General features: G+C 39.9%; 1 protein-coding gene across 2 annotated transcripts in view; it reads left to right on the top strand.

The window, feature by feature from the left end:
- Positions 1 to 6,293, top strand: part of RNF217 (ring finger protein 217) — a 96,646-nt gene that overhangs the window by 80,961 nt on the left and 9,392 nt on the right. The window lies entirely within an intron of this gene.

Here is a 6,293-nt window from a genome sequence, read left to right on the forward strand (position 1 = left end):
AGCATTCTAAAGGCATAAATCTCTTTTTAGATTACATGCATGTAGGAACTCTGATGGTGCTTTTTTAAACTTTTTTTTTTTTCCTTTACTGATTTATTAGATTTCTAATGGTGACAAATTCCCTTAAAGATTAACTTCTGTTCCAGTCTCAAGTCTCTTGCAGACTGCATCAGATTGCCCTGTATTTTGCTTCATCCATCTTTCTATCAATTCTAAACAGTTTCCCTACACCTGAAGAGAAGCATTCTCACAGCATGATGCTACCACCACCATGTTTCACTATCAGGGTGATTGATGGGCATTGTTGGGTTTCCACAACACATAGTGTTTTAGGCCAAAATTATGAAGCACACTACTAATAGTTATCCTGTGGACAGATTCTCCCACCTCGGCTGTTGATCTTTGCAGTTCCTCCAGAGTTACAATGGGCCTCTTGGTTGCTTCTCAAATTAAATTTCTCCTTGCCTGGCTTGTTTGGGTGGGTGACCTTGTCCTGGTAGGATTGTGGTTGTGCAATATTCTTCCATTTTCTGATTATGGATTTTATGGTGCGGTTAGTTGTGGGATTTTTTTTTTTAATCTCCTAACCCGGTCTTGTACTTCTTCATAACTTAATCCAGGACCTGTTTGGCGAGCTCTTTTGGTCTTTATGCAGCTGTTTGTTCAGTAATGCTCTCTAACAAACTCTGAGGCATTCACAGAACAGATGTATTTGTACTGAGATTAAATTTCATACAGGTGGACCCTACTTACTAATTTTGTGACTTGTGAAGACAATTGGTCATACCAGAACTTTGGTAGGGGTTTCACAGTAAAGAGGGTGAATATAGATGCACTCTTTTCAGATTTATATTTTTAAATGTTTTGAAAATCCATGTAATATTTCCCCCACTTTAAAATGGACTATTTATTTTGTGTTGGTCCATTACATAAAATCACAATAAAATAAATTTGAATCTGTGGTTCTACTGTGACAAAATGTCCAAATGTCTAAGGGTGAATATGTATGCACGGCACGGTCCACCCCTCATTTTTGTAAATATTTTATTGCCTTATGTGAAAACGCTGAAAAGATGACCCTTTGCTACAATGTGAGTGCACAGCCTTGTATAACAGTGTTTTAATGTTATGTCCTCTCGAAATAACTTAAAACACAGCCATTAATGTATAGTCCTTGGCAACAAAAGGGAGTACACCCTTAAATTGAAATGTCTCAATCAGCCATTTACCCTCCCCTTTGTAATGTGACTCGTTAGTGTAACAAGGGCTCAGGTGTGAATGGTGAGAAGGTGTTCTTAAATTTGGTGTTATCGCTCTTACACGAATACTAGTCACTGGAAGTTTAACATGACACCTCTTCGAGGATCTGAAAAAATAATTGTAGCTCTACATAAAGATGGCTGAGATAAGATTCTGGATAAGAAGACTGCCAGGTTCCTGAGACTGAGCTGCAGCATGGTGGACAAGACCATACAGCAGTTTTACATTGCAGGTTTCACTCAATTAAGGCCTCACCATGGTCAACCAAAGAAATGGAGTGCACATGCTTAGTGTCAGATCCAGAGGTTGTCCTTGGGGAAAAGGACATAAGTGCTGCCAGAATTGCTGAAGGGGTGGAAGGTCAGCATGTCAGTGCTCGGACCATACACCGCACACACTGCATCAAATTGGTCTGCATGGCTGTTATCCCGAAATGAAGCATTTTCTAAAGATGTAACATAAGAAAGCCGGAAAACAGTTTGCTAAAGACATACAGACCAAAAACCTTTGACACCAGGATAAACTTATTTGGTTCAGATGGTGTCAAGCTTGTGTGCCAACAACCAGATGAGGAGTCTAGAGTCAAGTGTCTTGCGTGCTGTCAAGCATGGTGATCGGCGTGTCAGGGTCTGGGGCTGCATGAGCTCTGCTGGCACTGGGAAGCTACAAATGAGGGAAACATGAATGCCAACATGTACTGTCACATACTGAAGCAGAGTTTGATCCCCCTCTCATTGGAGAATGGGTCTCGGGGCAATATTTCAGCATAATGACCCCAAACACTCAACCTCCAAGATGACTGCTGCCTTGCTAAAGAAGCTGATGGTAAAGATGATGGTCTAGCCAAGCATGTCTCCAAACCTAAGCCCTGTAGAGCAGTGTTTCTCTAGTGCGGTCCTCAAGACCGCCAATTCCCCCCCCCCCCCCCAACAGGTCATGTTTTCCGGATTTGCTTAGTCGTTCGCAGATGATATAACTGTGGTGATAGCTGATTCACTGACCATAATTATATCACCTGTGAAAGACTAAGGAAATTCTGAAAACATAACTAGAACACTATATACTATAACACTGCTATAGAGCATCTGTAAAGCATCCTCATACTAAAGGTGAGGGAGCGCAAGGGCTCTAACATCCACCAGCTTCATGATGTCGTCATGGAGCAGTAGAAGAGGACTCCAGTGGTAACTTGCAAAGTTCTGGTGAGCTCCATGTCCAAGTGGTTTAAGACAGTGCTGCAAAAAAAATGGTCACACAAAATATTGATACTTTGGGCCAAATGTGGACATTTCTAGTTAGGGGTGTACTCACTTTCGTTGTTGCCAAGGTTTAGACATTAATGGCTGTGCTGATTATTTTGAGGGGACACAACAATGTGTAGAGAAAAAGGGGTGCAGTTGTTCATGGCAACCAATCAGATCGCTTCTTTTTTATTTTTAAAGAGGCCTGTAAAAAAAATAAAAGCATTCTGACTGGTCACTATGGGCAACTACACCACTTCTTTATCTGCACAGGTTTTGATATATCTCCCCTTTATCTTATTAAACATGAACTTTTGAACATTGCTGTTTATATATTGTTTTGCAGCCTGTCCTTTATGAAAGGGTATCTGGCTCCCTTACTGTACCCTGGGGCCAGTGAAGCCAGTATAATATTCACTGTGGGAGAAACATTTGATACAGTGCCAGTAAATTTTCCCTGTCACCTTCACAAGTGTAATCCGGATTAGTATAAGGATTACAGCAGTGGGTGGAATAAGCAGTGGGATAATGGAATACCCTGTATTGTGGAACAGTTGGAGACTGCCATCAGATCAAGTATTTGTGACGGCTGGTTAAACATCCTGTCTATATTACACAGCTCCTCAGCTCACTGCTCCCAGGCTGCATGTATAGGCTACAGGGTGTCTCTATGGTTTAAACACATTTGAAGCTATGCTTTGCACTTGAAACATAGCTGTATTGATCATGGCTATGGCTACACCAGGCTTCTATATTAGACATTTATGTTATAAAGTTTCCTCCATTCATCCTTACTCAGGATCTGTTCAGTATTGCACGTATTTTCATTGATGTTTATTGGATTGCATTTTTTGGATTGAATATGAATGTGTTTTTAGAAGACTAAAGCCACCCTTTCAACCAGTACTTTCACTGACTTTATCTAAGTGCATATAATATTTAATTACTTTGCAATAAGCTTTAACAGGTTTGTGCCATCTTGTAGAGTTATCCCTTATTGCATGGGTGACTCGTTGCTGTTATGGGAAAAGTCTGAAACTATGTAGGAGCAGGTTGCAAACTGCATTTTTTTTTTTCCATATAAAAGTTGTCCATAATCTTAAAATCCTGACAAGACTCCTAAGGTTGGATTCACTTGATGGAATTTCTGAGCAGGATTACCGTCCGGCATTCTGCTCAGAAATTCTAGTGCAGCAGCCTTACATTGTTTGTATTTATTTATTTTTTGTAAGGGATTCTGCTTCATCGTGCATGCTGGAAAATTCTGCTGCAGGAATAAATGAATTAACATGTTTATTCTTTCGGCAGATCCGCTCACAAGTGCATTGCAGTCTATGATGGACGTCAATGCAGTCCATGTGTTCCTAGCGCCGATTCGTGTCCACACTGCCGGACAGAATCTCTAGCCAACAATTTTCCCACCAAAGGTTCCTTGATGTTAACCTGGCCTTAGGGTCTTGCTTACCCTGCCCACACCAATTGACAGTTTTACCTTTTGCCACTGCATGTACAGAGAATCTGACTCACTAGCTTTCCTAGGAGTCCTGTCAGGATTTATTTAGGCTAATAGAATAAAAATCCAAATTTTATTAATGACAATCTATTAGGCACAAGACACGAACATTAAAGAGGTTTTACTGTGCCACTGTGAAGTCACCACCCTACCCTGTGCACAGGAAACTACAGTCAGTCGTGGCTTCAGCAGTCACATTCACTTCCTTTTTAAAGTCATTTTTATTTCTAATTTTTCAAATACAGAACATACGGCATTCTTTAATTACCTGCATATTAAGTTCAATAATGTAAAAATTGTTGTTTGGTGTATCTTGTAGATGAACATGATCTTGACATTTGCTTTCTTGAGCGTTAGAAATATTATTAATACAAAAACAGCATGAATTGATATAGTTATAACTAGAACTAAAGTAACTTTGATCTAAGTTAATTTACAAAATAAAGCTTTCTAAGAGACTAGGGATATTGTAATTTTAGTTTGGTTTATGGATAAATGTCGATAGTTCGATTGTAGTATATTATTATTATTATCTTCCTTTTCTTTCTTCCTCCTCTTCTCAACCCCTTTGCTGTATACTGAACATCACACTTCTTACATTCTAGATCTTTATTGACAACAAACATACATTCTTTCTATCAACATGTTGTTACCATAAGTGTGGTCAAAGAGCGAGAGAATTATATATTCTACAACCCAATATGAGATCTGGGATTTGGGGTATAGGAGAGTGGGGATGGTAAAACAGCCTTTTATTGTTATGGTGCTCCTTTTCATAAGTCTGGAAAGTGATGCCTCTATGACCTTAGGGTACGTTCACACGAGCAGATTTTTTTTGCGGGTTTTCCGCTGCATATTTGAAAGAGGGCAGGCTCTTCTCGGCTGTCCGCAGCAGATTTTCCGCGGTGAAATTTACGCTGCGGAAAATCTGCCGTAGTCCCTACTGACTTCAATGGGGCTTGCTGCGGAAAATCTGCTGCGGACAGCCGAGAAGAGCCCGCCCCTTTCAAATACGCAGCGGAAAACCCACAAAAAAATCCGCCTGTGTGAACGTACCCTTACTTTATATAGTTGAACAGCTGTGTGTTACTTCCTGAGCATCTGCTACACCTGGCATGGGCAGCATGTAGACTAGGCCACAGTAAACAAGGCAGCGGACTAGTCTAGGGCTGTTTGTGACCACCATAAAAATGTGTATTGCTGGACACAAACTAGTCAAGATCACTTGTGTTTTTTGCCATGGTTGTTTCTGAAAATGATGCCAACACTTTGGCAATAATATGTAACTATTGTACACTGATGTAAAAGTGGGGAGCTGATCTGCTGGAAAATCTCACATCAGGGCAGGTTTCCTCACAGCACAGTAGTAGGTTTGTCCCCATTATCTTTCTCCTCAAAACTTCTGTTATTACCAGACTTCATTTTGACTGTGAAAGGCCTGATCCCGGCTTTTACATGTGGATCATCTTCTTGATGAATCCCTGGTACTCGACACTAAACCTAGTGGACTAAGTAACGCAGCTTATCCTAACACCATATAGGCCTACATGAATATATAGATTGTTACATTGCTTTGCTGCTATATTGTACTTAGAAATGTACACATTGGAGCAGATTTATCAAAACCTGTGTAGGGGAAAAGTGGTGCAGTTGCCCATAGCAACCAATCAGATATCTTTTTCATTTTTCAAAGGCCTCTTTAAAATGAAAGAAGCAATCCGATTGGTTGCTATGGGCAACTCAGCAACTTTTCTTCTGGAAAGGTTTCCTATGTGTGAGATTTATCAAAACCAGTGTAGAGGAAGATTGATGCAGTTGCCCATAGCAACCAATCGGATTGCTTCTTTCATTTTAGAGGCCTTTGAAAAATGAAAAAGATATCTGATTGGTTGCTATGGGCAACTGCACCACTTTTCCCCTACACAGGTTTTGATAAATCTGCTCCAATGTGTACATTTCTAAGTACAATATAGCAGCAAAGCAATGTAACAATCTATATATTCATGTAGGCCTATATGGTGTTAGGATAAGCTGCGTTACTTAGTCCACTAGGTTTAGTGCTTGAGTACCAGGGATTCATTAAGAAGATGATTTTTTTTTTTTTTTTTTTTTAACAGGCCTTTAAAAAAATCTGGTTGCTATGGGCAACTCAGCAACTATTCTTTTGGACAGTTTGTGATAAACCTCTCCCATAGTGTATACACGGCAGGTTTCAGGCAAGGAAATGCACAGGTAAAATCTGCAGCAAGTTTGAGATAGATAATATTATATATATATAT

Source organism: Hyla sarda, chromosome 3 (assembly GCF_029499605.1).
Source record: "Hyla sarda isolate aHylSar1 chromosome 3, aHylSar1.hap1, whole genome shotgun sequence".
In the NCBI taxonomy this organism is placed as follows: Eukaryota; Metazoa; Chordata; class Amphibia; order Anura; family Hylidae; genus Hyla; species Hyla sarda.